Raw genomic sequence first — 17565 nt, 5'->3', positions numbered from 1 at the left:
ATGCTGTGTCATCCTGGTATTTCCTGAGCTACTGCATTTGACATACTATACTAAATCTTTTTCTGGCACGCTGTTTAGTACCCAGCATGGGTATGCATGGCATGTGACTGAACCAGCCAATCCGATTTGGCTCCCCTTCCAATGTCACATGCAGGCTCAGAGCAGACAGGCTTTTTGGGAAACGGAGGGTTGCAGACAGAAGGTGAATACATTGACATACTAAAAAGAGACTTCTTCTTTTTAACATTAAAGCACATAAACATGTTCTAGCGGAAACCCAGGATGCAATTGCGGACCTGAAAAGTCCCCTTTGATGTTTAAGTACAGGAGGATTTCAGTCAGTCAGGGAGCACAAATCATGCAGCCACACTATTATGTTCGACAGTGGCAAGTAGTTTTGCGCCAACAGTAGGAAAGCATGTCTTTACATCTCTGACAAAGCACAGCTACTTTCATTTTGACACCAGCTTCCTGTGGGTTTGCTGTCATATTAATAATGTAACCATCATCGTTCCTCATTCCTCTCTGCCCCCCCAGAAGACGTCAATGGAAATGGTCTGACAGCCTGTTTCATTCTCAAACATGTTAAATTAGTACGGATGTCTCTGCATGTGCCAAGGTCATAGTGGATGCCCAGAATTTGCAATTAATGAAGGATTACAAGGTGCGAGGAGATCAAAACACAGCCAGTCATACTGTTTCTTCATATTTTAGGGGATTAAATGCTTATCCGCTGGAGGAAACGCAACCTTTACTCTAACGTTTGGGAAACTTTGGGATTTTATTTTGTTGGCAAACTATAAAATGTTGAAACCTGTTTGAGTTGTTTGAGGTCACACTCAAACCAGTATGTTGCTGTTACACCTGTGATTATTATTTCACATGCATCAGCTACTTTTGCAAACATGCCTTGTTCCTTTTTATGTGACAACATTTACCAAAGACTACACTTGAGTTACTTGCAGACGAGTTTCGTCACTGTTTTGATGACTTGAAAGAAAGATAATTGATTGGAGACCCAAAGTTAACTTACCATGATGACTAATCATGTGTTCAGTTTGAAAACATGGTTTCATATTGTGAAACAGACACACTTAAAGCTTTTACGTTCTACAACACCTGGTCCTGGTCCTGGTCCTGGTCCTGGCTCTCCAGTGCCTCCCTTCCCCTCGGTATCTTGGTGAGAGGCGTAGCAGCAGAGTGCCAGGGGGGGTTGACTGGGGACTTGGTTTGGGACTTTCCTTGTCCTAACTAAGGACTCAAATTCACTTCACGTGACAGGGACATTAGAAGACGTTTCTGCATATCCGGCATTAACCTGCTGATGACTGCCGCTTTATTTATCTGTGACAATGGAAACATGCGACGAAACAAGGGGACGCGAGATGATGAATTGTTCATAAGAATGGAATGGACTCGTGCAATCTTTAAACCTCAACACAAACGCGCGCGGGCCGACGCGCGCGCCGCGCGGTGGCTTTAAGAGCGGGGGCGTGGTGCCGCCGGCTGTCTGACCGACTTCAGCCGCCTCCCCCCCCCCACTGACGCTCCGCGCGGAGCACGGAGCACGGAGCCGCCCGTCGGGTCTCTACTTCAGCCCCTCCGCGGGACGCGGTGACAGCGAGCGACGGCGGGATTATTGGGACGAGCTGCAGATTGTTTCTCCGCAACGAAGCCCGGAGGTAAGTAGCGCGATGCCACCGACCCCCCCCCAGCGGGAATCAGGAGCTGGTGCCTTGTGATGGGGCTCGGGAGCCCGCTCGGGGAGACGTCGGTCGGGGGGTGAACGATGGTGGATTGTACCGTGGTGTTTAGTCGGTGGGGGGGGGGGGGATCTAACGATGTGACATAAGGGCGATGAGGTTTGAGGTGGCGATATGTTGCCTGCTCGTCATGTCAGTTACGATGCAGCGCCTGATGTGGAGCCTGCAGATGTTCATATTAAAGGGCAGCAGGATCCCCGGCTGCACGTCAACTGCTTGTCAATCAAAGAATTGCACGTTACCGGCCACCATTTGAGCTACATCGCTTACTTGGAGGCTGTTCTGCGCATGACAGCCTGTCTTCGCTGTCTGTCTCTCTGACTGTCTGTCTGTCTGTCTCGGGTTTGGATACATTTGTGCGATTTCCAATGATTGATGTGTGTTGTGGCGCCACAGTCAGTTACACGATGCATTGATCGGTCTGATCTAAATGGTCGCCACACTGCGCGGTGAACTTCCCGCCGAGGCCCACAGAGGGCGCTGCGCCGTCGCGCCTCTCCGCCACGCTGCAAAACAGGCTGCGGATGAGATCAGAAGAGTTTCTATTTCACTTTCAGCGAGACTCGTCCTACCTGGGCTTTGTTTTCTTTGCCGTTTTTATCTCCAAAATAGCACGTCCATCTTGATCAATGTGTGTTTATTTACAATCGCACGCACGCACACACACGCACGTACACCTACCAGGATGACTGACCTGCGATGACCTCTGAGCTAAATCAGGTCTCTTTCTCTGAAACAGAAACCGGTGTCTCCTTGTTGATCCGTAAAGGCTAAAGATTTGTAGCCACGTCCGTCTGTAAATGCTCGTTTGGCTGATTTGACTTGGTGGGTGGGGGGGGTCATCCATACCTCTTCTAGCCCACACTGCCTGTGAGTTTACAGGATGGCATTTAATCTGACTGAACATCTGGCAGTGATGCAGCGTTGGCTCCTCTCAGTCAGTTGTTGAGGCTTTACGAGCACAGAACCATGCTAGGCACAGAAAGCATCCCCTCCTCATCTCTCTCTCTCTCACACACACACACACACACACACACACACACAGCTTTTCCAATTTAGCATCTGCTACATTCTTCCTTCTTAATCAGGACTGTGGTCCAAACCACAGTACAGTGATCATTTTGGCCAGTTCAAGGGAAAAAAGAAGTCCAGATGATGATTACGGGTGATTGGATTGGAATGGGATTATGACGTTTTCATCATGCTAACCCATAGGGGTAAGTTACTTGCATGAGTTCCACGTGTAAGGCTACTGAAGGAGTTTGCAACAAGGTGTAATGTCCATACTTTACAAGCATTAGTGGGCTTCTCACTGAACCCCACGCAATAGTGGCAGCAGCAATGGGTGGATTTGGGGCGAAGCCTCGTACTATAGCCGGCTGCATTTCTCTAAGCAAAGCTGCAATCCACTGAGCTTTTAATACGCTTTAAGCGTTATTCATACAATATAAAACTGGAACATTTTGTCTGGCAAAGACAGCTGTTGAGTTGCAATGTGGCTGAATCGTAGGCCCAGTGTTTTGATTTCAGCGCACATCTCCCGCCTTGCTACCTGCATGCTCTGAGGGCAGAAGGGAGGGAAGGAACACTGAATGGCCACCAAGATCAACAAGGCCTCTGGACTGAGGTGTTCTCCCTCTGGCTGTGCCCCCTCTGCTGACTGGGCGGGGGAAAGACCAAGCACAACTGTTGCTGGTGTGTTTCCGTGGGTGACCGGAAGCCTCGCTCAGCTCGGGGCGACCGAGTTTGTCATTGGGTATCGTGTCCAGTGGAAGCCCCTCTGCACAGGGAAGAGGGAGGCCATCGTTCCCAACCAGCCACCGAGGTGACACAGATGTGTTTTTGCAGCAGGGAGCAACCATTTCCCAACCTTTTCAGAAGCACACATCTCAAGAAAAGGGCACATCCAATGAAATAACTGGTATAATAAACCTGATCGGGATAGCATTTTCCTATTATTAGTTTAATAGGTTTTGAAGGTTAACAAATACATTTTTATTTAAAGCCATAGGTGCTCATTGTGCAGGGTTTTACTGCTGGGCCTCTGGTCTACTTGCCCTGCACGTTACCTAATGAGGATCCAGTATACCAGAGACTCATCCGCATGAGGCTCAATGTGCATTGCTGGCACCTCACCTCAACACCGTGCAGTCTTGTTGTGCATGTAAAGCTATGCAATCCTGACCTTATTCGTCCTAATTGCATGAAACCAACGTTATTGTCCTATGCAATCTAAACAAAACGGTGCAAGACATTTTGCATTCTTCTGCCGCCCCTCTTTCTCCCTTTTCCTTCCCCTAAATCCGTCCCTATAGTCTAATTTCCTGTCTCTCCCACCACACAAACCAACTGGCTCCAAATGTAAGAAGAAAAAAAAAAGGTATTACGTAATCATCTGGTTAAAATGTCATAAACCCCAGCTACTACATCATACAATAGAACTGAAGTGCTGTTCCTACAAAATGCATGTACGAATCTAAAAATGAAATGATATGTCTCTTTTAACTGAGTGCCAACTAAAAGATAATGTTGGAATTCTACACTACTTAAGTGTTAGAGGTTATTAATGGTAAGTTATGTTTTTTACCAACCACAGAACATTCAAGTAACAAAAATAGATGGAAGTAAAGGTGAACGGACCTTTTTTGTGGCACAGAAATGATCAAGTAAGTTGTGCTTTAGCTTTCACTCACAGCTAGCCAGTTTGTAACACTGGTGCTTACTCACTTTACAGAGACAACATGATTTCAGCACACTTTACCGATTAACCTCCAAGATAAAAAAGGTAACAACATATTTCAGGTACAGATTGACTTCATGTGTATATAACTATGTATAATGGGGATGTGGGACAGGTGCCCGCTGTGCATTGCTGCCGATAGTCACGGTCCAATTGGCATCAATGAATCGGCCAAACCAATATAGCGGTCTTAAATATTGATAAACCTCAAGGTGTCAGGGTAATGTTAGCGGAGGAGCTGGGGCCAATGGAGGAGCATCTCCATCCTTAACTGAATTTTAGGAGTAAAGTAAACTGGAGATGCAGAGGTGAGAGGGAAACCTGCAGCCGAGAGGATCTGGGGAACTGACGCACTGGAGGTTTGAGAAACGATTCCATATGTGCTCCATCTCCCATGTGAAAGAGCTTCTTTGTGCTCAGTAAGGTAGCACACGCACTAACCACCCCCGCCCCCCCCCGCTCCTCCCCCGACCCCCTTCTATCCACCGGCAAAACCTGTCTGGCCCTTTCCCGGTAGCTCAAGGTAATATTAGCCAAGCGTAGAGGGGCAAGAGCAAGGGGCTGGATGCCCGAGTCTCAACCCTCAGTCCGGCAGGGTATTTTGACGGGGGCTAATTGCCTGTGACTACATGGAGACAGGGGGGTGAAACAACCATTGCATTGAGTGTGGATGGAAAGGGGGGTTAGAAATTAGGAGGGGGGGGTTGGGGGCAGGGAAATGTCCAGAAGTCACGATATATTTGGATATTCTCAACCTCCATTACCCTCCGTGCTAAATCATTCCCTGTGACGGGGACATAATTCCTCAAGACATTGAAGAAGCAATCGAACACGAGCACCTGCTCCCTGTGTGTGAAGAACCCATCCTGGATATCATGTTCACTTACGCACAACAATATGCAAAATACCACCTTTTAGAGTGACCACAAGTCACTCCGCAGTTTAGGAAAAATGTGTTGCCATCCACTTAAATTGCCTCCAATTTATACCGGTGGATGGAACGTGTTTATTCAGGTAGTCGAAGCAGCAAAGCTACGGTTTGCAAAAAGAGCACAAAAGCCCTGCTAAAATTGACACATGGTACAGAGCTGGGTGTCTAGACTACACAACACTTTATTTTTCTCCCAGTCTGTCTGAGTGGTCTGTATTCGCCTGCTGTCTGAGACACATCTCTTTAAGAATCCCAGTCTTTGATTGGTTAGCGTTTTCTGGTCTCACTCTCTAGGGTATCCAGTATGTAGGTTTATATGACCTTAATCCAAGGTTCCAATAGTGTTTGCTTGCCTTTCCCTCAATGAATTTGTGCCTAAACAAAATCACAGGAAACCTATTTTAACAGTAACGCAATGCCACCGTGACATCATCTCCAAAGATTGGCCTCTAAACGGCACAGCTGGGTGGAGATAACGGAGCAGCCTGGATGTTTATTTTTTCCCCTTCTGCATTCCAGCTTCTTATTTATAATGGCTGTGATATCCAGCTCGGGGGGTTACTTCTATAAAAGGAAGTTTGAGGGCTGCTGCTGCCCCCTTCGAAAGGAGGCTTGCATGCCGCATTTTCTCAAGATGTAACCTTTTGATTTGGTGGAGAAGGACCTAAACCACCATGGAGAAGAATGTCTTGGGCATAAAACAGTGGGAAACGTGACTGAGGACTGGAAACACAAAGCTGTCAGCTCCCTCTGCAGTGCACTGATTTTGTAACATCCTGGTGAATCCCCAAAGAATTTAAAGCTCAGACATTTGAAGTAAGGAATTTGGCAAAATAGCTGTATAAAATCTTGATAACTGATGCAGCTCTTTGTATCAGAGGCCAACCATAATTTGTTGTTGATATCAGAGTCAACACATAGTTAAATGTGGTGAAAGGTGACCTCTGCCCTGTGACCCGGCCCCCGCATGTGTTTACATTGGGTTGTTAGTATGTGCTTGACATTTCAGGATCTTGAAATGTTGGGTTGGGTACCCTACGGCGTTTGAAAATCTATCTGGAGTCATTTCACTTTCTTTTCCTTTAACAACAGAGCTGTTCCTCTTTTTAAGAATCTCCTCAAACACCCTTTTGCTCCCTGTTTTTAAACTAAAGAGGAATTGTTTGGCCCAAACCATCTGCCCTTGAGTTTTTATCGTGCATTGTTTGTTTCCCAGGATCAAAATCCTCCCAAAATTAGCCTCCCCTCACCGCTAGCAATCCAGATGTCCTCAGTGGCCTGACACCCCATTTAATGCCTAGCAGATGGTATTTGTACTAAAGAAAGATTACTGTAATGAGGTAATTCACCAATGAACTGTGTGAATTTGGCCAAATCATCTGGTGGAGGCTCATTCCAGCCCTCTGAGTCTCTAAAATGTATTTCAGGTTATTTGCAGGTTAAACTTTCCTGGAAGACTGTGGGGTCCACTGAGTCTCCTTCATATGACAGCGATTGCCCATAGCGAGCATTCAGCGGGAAGACCCTTTCGCCAGAGACATGGCATAGCCTGCACTTCTTTGGGCTGTGTTATTGTAATGATCACATCTTCCTCCTCTTTCACTCTCCCCCTCCTTGGCTGACAGGGGTCCTTTTCGCTGCCCTGTTAGTGTGTTTGATTGTGGGAAAGTTTCTTGACTGTCCGTGAGAGTCCCCCGCTCTCAGGACCGGCTTTTCCCTTGGGGTCCAACAGACTCGGAGAGGCTGAGCCCCACCACTTCTCCAAAGCCCCCCCCCCCCTTGAGAGCTTCTAGTGGTAGCATTTGTCCCAAACCAGTTGTTTAAGCCGTATGTATGAGCAGGCCCCCTTCACTTCAAGTCAGGACCAACAATACAGGTTATCTTTTCAGAAGAGGGGACATCCTCGAGGCTTTTCAGCGCCGCAATAAAGCAGCCTGGCAAAAAGTAATCCCTACTAATGATTCACTTAAGACGGGGGTGCTGAGATGGAGACATAGATGTTGATGTGACACCGTTTTGTTTTTTTCCTCTTTTGGATTGGGCCAGACTGCGGTGGTTTACTTTGGCACTGTTGCAGAATGTGTTAGCTCCAAAGCTGGATATTGACCCTGAGATCGGTCAAGTAGGTGAAGTTTGTAGCTCTGCAGTTTTGCTTATGAGACTGAATGTTCCGGTTCATGCACCGTACACGTCAATCGGTTTAGGGAACTACCTCATTGAACTTAACTTAGCTTTTTTGATTCCTTAATGCCTTGCTTGTGTTCGAATCTATGAGACCAGCACATGAACAGCCTCTAATTGTTTACCGAAGATAAGACCGGCCGTCAGGTACCAAACCTCCCACCCACATCCTAAATTTAGCCAACTGTAATTCACTTTGCTGCTGTGACCAAGGTGTTTTATAGAAGTGATTTATGGGTGGAGCATCGCACCGTACGCCCTGGCGGGCCGGATGAGTTTGAGACCCCTTTTCTAACTGAAAACATCCCTAGCAGCTTATTTTGAGGGGGCGGCTACATATGCAGATTTCTTTCCAGACGCGTAATGACTTTGTGGCACACTTCAAAGCTCTTAAGTAGAATCAGGAGCGGTGACGAGCACTTTTACTGTCTCCCACCCCCAGATCTGACCAACATCTGAGCTGACTGCTCGTCGTGTTTGAGCCTTCAGATGGATTGCTGAGTGCAGTTGAAGGATCCGGGAGCAATAAGAAATGGTCCGGCCCTTTTTTTGTTAAGCAGATAAACAGACCAACTCGGCCTGAACTGTGGAGCCGAGCCGTAGATCCTTCATCCTCGGCGAGTTCTTTTAAAAAAACAAAAAAAAAACGTTTTGCCAAGTGACAAACCGCGTGGTTGGTAACAACTAAAGCATTCACAGGCCGTATGAATGGGAGCCTTTCTCAGGAGAGGCCTGTTGAAATGGGGCCTTTTGCAGTTAACCCTCCGAGAGAGAAAGATTTATTTCCCTCCGGTTTCTTTGCGATGGCACTGCGCTTGGCCCGTTAAACGGCAAGGCGACTCTTTGTGCCGTACGATAAACTGACGGGCAGCCTCATCGTCGGTAGGTGTTCTTCCTACCAGGCTGTCCCTTTTTAGAGGTAATTTTGTCCACCCGTCACTGTTACAGCTCCCTCTGCCTCCGGACACGCTCCTTTTCTTCCCCTCTACTCTGATCAATACTGATGTATAGCACAGCTTGTCGGGTGGATTCTGGGTCTTCTTTTTCTAAACACGGAGAGGAGATGAGGAAGAAACTTGTTAAAGCCGTTGCCCCACACCTCTGACGTACACTCCATCAATCCCTCGTGGTAAATATCACATGTAGTTACTGGGATACTGCCCCCCCCTCCTTCCGTCTTTGCAGCGTGCAGAAGCCTCTCGGAGCAGTGTGCTGTTTTTCCTCTCCTTCCACTTGTGTAAACCAGGGGCCCATCGGCCATCAGCGTTCAGGAAGTGCTGGCGTAAACAGACGACGGGATCCAACGAGAGGAGCTCAAACGACCCAACCATGTCCTGGCAACCGTTATTATTGGTAGCTTCGGTATCCATTGTGTTGTTTGTATTTGTTTATGGGTCGGGGCAGTCGTTTGTGCACTTGAGTGAGATCACTTGGGGCTGGAAACACGGAAACGAGCGCAGCTTCCTCTCGTTTTGAAGTGCCATCCCCGACCGTGCCAGATGGTGTTTGATGCAAGTTCCCTCCAGTCCTGCCGGTGATATATTAGTCATTGAGAGTGTATTCACTGCCAGACTTGGGATGTGTGCTACTGTTGTCACGTAGCCTAACTCGCCTCTAATCCCGGCTGTGGTTTCACCGGTGTGCAGTTAATGGGAAGGGTTGACTAACTGTCCTAATATGACCCCAAATGCAAAAAACTAAAAGCTCTGAAAGAATGTGTACCGTTGCTGTTGAATGGTCCGTCTTGTCAGCGATGGAAAGAGAACCCATAAGCCATTGCTGTGTGAGCCCGGACTGTTTTAGCCGGGTGTGAATGGACCACCGGTAAAGTGGTTCCTCCGTCTGCGAATGAATACTAAAGCATCGGAGCCTGCAATACTTCTTCAGGCAGTGATCCATCAAGACACATGCTTTTCTGCCCGCATCCTCACCCCCTCCCCCATTTCCACATTGACCAGCAGCCGTAGGGATAAGCTGTGCCATGAAGCGTGAGGGAGCTGATAGACAATCATGATCTGTACAGAGCGACAGAAAGGGGGGGGGAGGGAATCAGCGGAGTGGTGACGCTACCGGATTGTAACCTTGGCCATGACCACATCTGCTGGGATAGCTGGCGCTGGGGGATGGGGTGGATTAGAGGTATTAGGTAAACAGATTGGACCCTTGGTGCAGACATTTTAAGGCCGCTGTATCGACCCATGCACAAGTCCACTATCCCGCTGTGCTGACGAGCAAAATCCCTTAAATGCACAAATCATCACCGAGTGATTGGGGCTATTTCAATGGCACGGACCTGAGCGTTACAATTGATTGGACCATTTTAGAAAGTGGTTGTCAGATAGCGAGAGAACGTGAGAGCTTGGTGGAATACAGCTAGAATAATGAGCACAGATCCAATTAGTCGATGAGAATTAAATGAGATTTTCTAGCGGACTCTATTGAGCGCCTGGTTGAGGCTTTGGACCTCCCGTTAAGTCAATCTAATATAAAGTATTGCCATGATTGTAAACAGTCTACAACACAGTAACCGCATCATACAAATACTCAAAGTAAAAAAAAAGAAAGATATTTGATATATTCCCCATATCTCCTCTGGAGGCTGTTCCAATCCTTGCCTCTCATTATTCTCCATCCATGGTCTGTTGTGCTTTGCTGCCATGTTGCCTTGACGACCGGCCTCGGTACATAAACTGGGCGATGTTCGTGGAAACGCAGTGGCAGGAAATCTTTTGCATTCTTTATTTCTCACTGATATACATCCAAATGTCAGCAGCCCTAACGTGCATAGACTCTGGTAGGGCCGACTTTGTGACCTTGCTTTCCTGACATTCCATCCAGGAGCTCGAGGAAGAGCTCTGCTGGTCTGGCCCTTGAAGCAGAATGGAGGGAAGCTGCCCTGCTGGGATTCATTTGTCGCCTACATGCAAGAAAGCATAAACGCACTTGGAACCTGGTGGAAGTATTAAAGCAGACGCTGACCATAAATCCGTCTCATACATTTGGCTACCGGTCTGTGCAATACATATCCCAGAAGTATCTTCTCTTTCACTTAGATTTTTCATTAGGATACAATTAAACCCTTCCTCAAAGGAACAGTGAAAATTATGAGGCTGTTGACGGAGGAAGAGCATCAATGATTCTCTCATCGATTCAGAGTCAGAACAATCAATGCTGATAATTGAAATCCTCTTTAGTGGAAGGAGGACGGAGTTCAACTGAGTTACTGAGTTCAACTTCATAATCCGGCCTGTGGTGACAATAATGCCAGTTCTCACTACAGTCCTACTGTCTTGGCAGAAAAAAGTCAGACTCATTGTTCTGTGAAGGAAACTGAGATGCGGGGAGAGGAAAAGCTGCACGATGAAAAGAATTCTGACCCATATTTGTGTGCAATCGGACGACGCCTCAAGGCCTGACCTGACCATTCCGCTTGTATAGCATTTAATCGGAACAATGTGTGTTGATTGTACGCAGCCAGAACACATGTCATTAACCCGGATGTGTACTTCCGGGCTGTTTTTTTGTGGGGGGGGGCGCAAGTGCCTCATTACAAAAACAAAAGGAACAGGAATCCTTTCTTATTTCACTTTAGGGTGACATGAGAAACATTTAAACAGCTGTGTCTTAAATACTAATAATGATAATAATAATAAGTGGCTGCAGCACTGTTCTCCACTGGTCTTTATTGCAATCACAATGACGATGATAAACAACGCAAACCCTGAAATATCCCGATTAACAGGCTACTCATGAGGGTTATTTCAAATGGGCCCTCTGACTCCTCGCAAACTAAAAGTGACAGCCGTGGGTATTATGGTTTCTTCTTTTGGAATAGCTTATATGTTCTGAACCTCTTCAGTCATAAAGAAAAAGAAGACGGGCAGAAGTGCCGTCCTACAAAAATGGTGTCGCCGCTTGATTTGGTTGTTATCATGACGTGTTCGTCCTTGATTCTTCACATGACCCTTTTCCCAGCAGAAAACAAATGTGGTTGCTTCTGACATAGATATAGAATTCTATGCCATCAGCTCCTGTGCATTCCCATTGGGAGCAGTAAGAGGAGGTGGTGGAATTGTTCAAATTATCTATGTGTCAGGCAAATATCCATTAATCGTTAGGATAAGCATCTGGTTCATCGTTCTGTACGTTTTTCCAGAAAAAAAACACGGGGGCTTTTATGCAATCACAACCTGCTGCACGGATACAATATAACTGCAGCACTGTGCATTTCTTGAAGCGCTGGTAAGGAAACATCTGCACTACACGTAAAGTTTATGGTGAGAAATTGATGCCTACAATTCCGGTGGCAAAATTACGGCAGTATTCAGTTTGAAACTTTCCACGGGAATTAACAGGAATTAACTTTTGGATCAAATAAAATTTTCATCCTTGTCAGCAGTGTGGCCCCAATAGCCCTGCTGTAGTGTGCGTGTGATGTGAATTCACTGCACGGACAAATACTCATTTGACATATTTGGTCATGTCAGGTTGAGGAAAAAAAAATGTTTCCAATAGCTAGCTACATCCTTTGCAGAGAAACACAGCGTGTCAGCCAATGTGCTGATTGCCTACATCTTAATATCGTTTTGAATTATGTGTGTTTTTGCTCCGTCTTTCATTTGCAGTAATTACTTTTATTCATAATAAGTCGCCGAACTCACGCTTTTTTTCTGTCCACCCCCCAAGTTGTAAACCTTGGAGAATCACTGTACATCTGACTGTCACTGCTGCAATAACAGAAATACAAAATTCTATATACAAATAAACTTTGTATTGAGCTTCAGTTTATCAAGAAATCAAAATGCTTTGTAATGACAAAGGCGTTTTATGTTCCCTACTAGCTGCATCTAGCTGAGCTTAGCTCTGATAGTCATGTGGTCAACTGCTGGTGGTCAACATTTCCAGAATTCCAGAGCTTAACTTCCCTTGGAAAGTTTCCGGAAGTTTAGTGTAAAACTTCCGCCCTTTTGCAACCCAACCTACAATAGCGTGTCAATTAAAAGTCTCCATCATTGTAGCAAACACAAACGTTTGTCAGAGCGACGCAAGATTCTCGCTGATGGGCACCAAGTTCACCAAGCAGTGTGCGTCCAGTTTGTTAGCTTGATTTCACAAGCAGTGTGCGCGTGTGCGTGTGCGTGTGCGTGTGCGTGTGCGTGTGCGTGTGTGTGTGTGTGTGCGTGTGTGTGTGCGTATGTGTCTCTGCACGTCTTAGCAACAGAAAACGCCAGCAGAACTGTGCATCCCTGAGGGGCCAGATGGATTTCAAGGCCACGTGCTGGGTGTGTGTGTGTTCTAATCAAGCGCTTGGGTGCAATCATTACATGGACATCATAATTACTTCATTTTCTTGCAGTTATCAACCAAAGCAACTCGGCGGTCCTAACTCAGCCCCCCCCCCCCGCTATAAGGACATTTTTCAACACTATGTCTCCGTCTCTTGAGGAAGGTGTTGACCCAGCAGACAACAGAGTAACCCTAGTGACAGTCTAAACCACAGGTGTCAAACTGGGGGAGGGTCCAGCTGGGCCGACTTTGCTATTGTGAGAATTACAGAAAGACTTAAATCGCCATGACTTGGATTAAAGGGTGAGCGAGAAGTTGCTTGCGAGGCGAAAAAGTGTGGGCAGCCGGCGTTGGACCTTTTCGTCCACGGCGTTATTCCAGGCAGCAGCGCCGGCTTGGAAATGACTGTGTCTCTTTAAGGGCGATCGCAAATCACTGTAAGAAAACATGCCTGACCCTTCCCACCATGTAGAAGGCAGCTGGGCAGACGCTCCCTCCGTGCGGTTGCATTGAGCGATGCTGGTGGGTCAAAGGTCCTTTTTTTTAAATTTGCATCGTATTAAGTTGTTCTCTTGTTGTATTCTTGAATCTACGGTTTTCCTCTTTCGTCGTTGGAAATGATAGTTGTTTCCTTCAGCCTAGAGACGTGATAGGCTGCACGGGCCGTACCTCAGTGCGTCTACTATGGGGATAAACAGGAAGTGTTGTTATTTTGTCATCTCGGGAGAGCTCATAAGATGAGATAAGTTCCTGTGCAGTGAACTGCCGAACTCAGGAAGGGAATCATCTAGCGAGAAAGAGAAGGAGAGGGATTAAGAAAAAGTGGTCGATGTCCTTTATTTTCAGCAGCGGCGCTCAGAGTAAACTGTGGGTTTAGTCTGCTTGGTTGGAACCATTATGGTCAGGCCAGAGCAAAGAGTTTGAGAATAAAATTGGCGGGTTATTTTTATGCAATCCACCTTCTCTGGTTTGTGATTGAAATCTTTCGAAAGAGAATAGAAGGCGTTCTCGTTGCAGTGGCTGCAGCAGCCTTCTCCCATCAACGCCGCCCCGAGTCAAAGGCAGCGGTGTCAGACTCTTATTCTCTAGGGTGCCACATACTGCCCACTTTGTCCGGGCCGACGGGGGCGGGCACAGTCATTTTTAGGCGACTCCCAGTGGACTGATTTAAGAATAGCAACTACTTTGAAAGAAATGCAATTCGTGTATTTCTGTCATTCTCACACTAGCAAAGTCATCCGGCAGACCAAGCCGGACCCCCCCGCGGGCCAGGTTCGTATATGTCTCGACATCCCTGGTCTAAGGTAACGTGACCGTGGCTGTTCAGACACAGGTGTCTGTGTCCCATGGTGCCGCCGGGTTCGAAGACTCCCCCCACCCGTAACAAAGACGCTACGGGTCAGGAACCTTGCCATAGGGTCATGGACGCAGACACGCACCTGTTCACTGGGGGGCCTCCTCTTTGCAGAACAGATGACTCCCAGATGTTGTTATGGAGTAAGAGGGTGTGTGTGTGTGGCGTGTACCCCCTGAGAATGCACTATTTGGAATTGCTCCACCGTGCGTGTATATTCACCACCAGTCAAACGTTTGGACACATTTTCTCATTCAATTTAATGAGAGTGTGTTTCCAGACTTTTGATTGGTGCTGCAATGCCTTTCAGGGACTTCAATGCCTTGATTTATATTTTTCCTGAATGGATTTTAGGAAGAGGCGTACTTACACCTGGAAAAGCATAGATGGACGACTTGAGTCTGTCTCTCTAAGAAGTCCCCCCTGAAAAGGTGGGTGCTTTTTTTAGCATTTTTTCTTTTGAATGATGGGATAAAAAATGGTGATGAATTGTAATTTCGTACAGCTGAAGCACTCTGGAGAAGTCCCTGTATCGGCCGTATAATAGAGAATGTAATGCAGAAACCTCTGGAAAAAAGTAAGGCCCTTTCATTTAACTTTATTTATTTAACCCGAAGGTGTCCGATATGGTGGCAAGACAAGAAGATGAGCATTTAAAGATGATTGCACTGTGTGATGAAATAATTGACATTATTCTGTTCTATATATAGTTTAATAGGGTTGGCCTTCGTGCCTGAAGGCGTTACATTGGTTACCACAATGAAGCTGTCATGAGTCAGTCAGCAAAAAGCAGGACCTTTGTCTAAACGTGACAGCATTTAGCTGGCACATATCCAGGCAGACAGCAGAGGTTCTGTGGGAGCAGTCAGTTGGTCGACCTTTGACCCTGCCAGTCTGCCTCCGGGACAAAAGTCCCATTCAGATGCAGAGTTCTTTTGCAAAAAAACACCCAAAAAAGCACACTCTGGCTGACTGGTAATCCTGTTGAAACGCTTATTAACTCAATTAGGGCCGATAAAAGCAGGTGGATTAGGTCAAATGCATCCAAGCGGTAAGAAGCTATACAAGACAGGTGTAAATAATACAGACTCAAAGGAATGTCACCGTAAGAACATAGTGACTACAATTCGATCCATGGGCCCTGGCTAAGTGTTCCTATCATGATTTATAGATAACATTAGACCGAGTGTGAAAATGTGCTCTCGAGTTAATGCTGTCAGGAGTTCAGGCTTCATGCAGCGGCAGAATTCTTGCAAAGGGCTGTCGCACGGAATTCCTCGACTGAACCAAACAAACCCTGAATAGAACATGAAGGAACAACACGTCGTAAAATGTGACAGTTTGCCATGTTGGCTCCTGGAGGAGGAGGCGCTCGTCAGTACTATTTCCCGCGGAAAGCGAGCCAATGTAGCGCCGTTTGAAAGGCTTCTTTAGAGCCACTCCGCCAGGTGTTTTCACGTTGTGATCGGGTTTAACGCTGACCTCCATTCAGTTTAAAATAATTACCAGAGGGGGCCGTGCAAATTTTCTGAAACCCGAGTTCGCAGAGGCCGCAATGTGCGGTCGTCTCCCTTGCACGAAAAGTCACGCCGTGGAGAAGAGAATGCCGCCTCTTTATTTCGTTCATTGTGCAAAACGCTTGCTGTTTAAGGCGAGCGACAACAAACGTACCCTCAAAAGAGAAACGAAGAACATAAGGACCACCTCTTCTTCAGCATGCCAAGCCCACTCAATTAGTCGATGTAATTGACCCGGCTGTGATGGATGATACAGGGGTAGCTGAAAGTGCACTTAGCATGAGCTTTGCCTATTCCTCCGGGTTTTCCTCCCTGGTTTTGGTGATGGAGATATTACCCCAGAGAGCGAGAACAGCGTGACTCTGCAGAAGAGGAAGGAGAACGAGGCAGTGGACTTTGTGGAGATGAGCTGGACCCCTCTGAGTGCACGGTTAACGGATGCATCCCCAGGGCACGCTCAGGAATGCACGCAGGCATTACCGCCAGCTAACTTTGTCATCCGTCTTCCGTCCCTGGAGAAAGATGACAAATGGTATTATTATAGCCCCCATCTCCACGGTTTGGTTTCGGCATTCGTGAGAGCGAAAATGCCGCTGTTCAGTTCACCAAGAATGAATACTTCGGAGTCGTGCTCCACAGGCTATGCAACTGTTTTTAATGAATCGTGTTTTTACTGCTCGGTTACAAATACCAGATTTTAAATGCTCATTTGTTGCATCTATCAGTCAGACTAGAGGTTGTCTGTCTTCCTGCTGGTTAAGCAATTACCACCAACTGTCTTCTACGTGATGCGCTGTAATGTTGCCCATGTTATAATTCTCCTTAAAATCTGGTCAGTAGCTCTACATGTTCATCATAAAAGCAAGGGGGAAGTCAATGGTCTAGTATTGATTGGAAATCCCCCCCCCCCCCCTCCAGACAGATCACTCCATATGAAATCAATTCTCATTTGACCCGTGTCAATTGAGTTGGCAGTAAAGGCTTCCAGAAACGACGTCTCAACGTATGCCGCGGGACGTCAGTGTTTCTGTTCAATGACCTAGACGGCGGCCAGCCGTAGCCCGAGTGGTCCTGCAACAGCTTCGTAACCAACTGACACATATTTGAACACTTGCCAACTGGCTGGCGCATTTCCTCTAACACGACGGCCACTTGGTCGGCTCCAATGTGTTTATGATTCAAACTAGAGCACAATGACGGAGGAAGCCATATCTGTTTACATTAATCAAAGTAATGCCACAATGCAGAAATATTAGAATTAGTCCTGCATTCAAATTGTCCCTTCAGTATCGAATAGATATTGTCACGTTATAGTTCAAATACCACAGTCAAAATGACTCATTCAGCAAAATGGCCCATTTGAGAATAATAGGCCACATATTTGATCATTGGATTAGAATTGTTCATGCACCCGGTTCATCACTTTAATGTTGCAGCTGGTAAAGATAACCGAGCTGCTGATGTCGGTGGGGCCTCAGGCGGAACACATGGGTGGAAACGACCTTTGACAAAAACAAAACCTAAGCACAGACCGGGGGAAAAAACAGAGGACCTGACAAGGACCCTAGCAGCTGATATGAATAATTATATATGTGTACCTAATCATATTTTATCAGTTGATTGTGTTTGTATTCTGAAATTTTGAAACAATTTATGTAGACCACTTTAATATATATTTTTAATTATTCGGCTTTGATTTTCCCACTTGATTGGGATTCTGTGGGGTCTGTGTCCTGGTCAGTGCAAAGGGACCCACCGACCCGTCCATATTATCTATGTCACATACTTGATCC

General features: G+C 46.5%; 1 protein-coding gene across 4 annotated transcripts in view; it reads left to right on the top strand.

Annotated features, from left to right (window-relative positions):
* Nucleotides 1–1516: 1516 nt before the first annotated feature.
* The window catches only part of daam2 (dishevelled associated activator of morphogenesis 2), a 67919-nt gene continuing 51870 nt past the window's right edge, over nt 1517–17565 (top strand). For all 4 annotated transcript variants that reach the window (XM_078088999.1, XM_078088997.1, XM_040199562.2 and 1 more), the window contains exon 1: nt 1517–1682. The gene's annotated coding sequence lies outside the window, so the exon portion shown is untranslated. The remainder of the gene's footprint in view (nt 1683–17565) is intronic.

Source organism: Gasterosteus aculeatus, chromosome 15 (assembly GCF_964276395.1).
Source record: "Gasterosteus aculeatus chromosome 15, fGasAcu3.hap1.1, whole genome shotgun sequence".
NCBI lineage: Eukaryota > Metazoa > Chordata > Actinopteri > Perciformes > Gasterosteidae > Gasterosteus > Gasterosteus aculeatus.
Note: the sequence above shows the minus strand (reverse complement) of the source record. Positions and strands in the feature narration are given on the sequence as shown.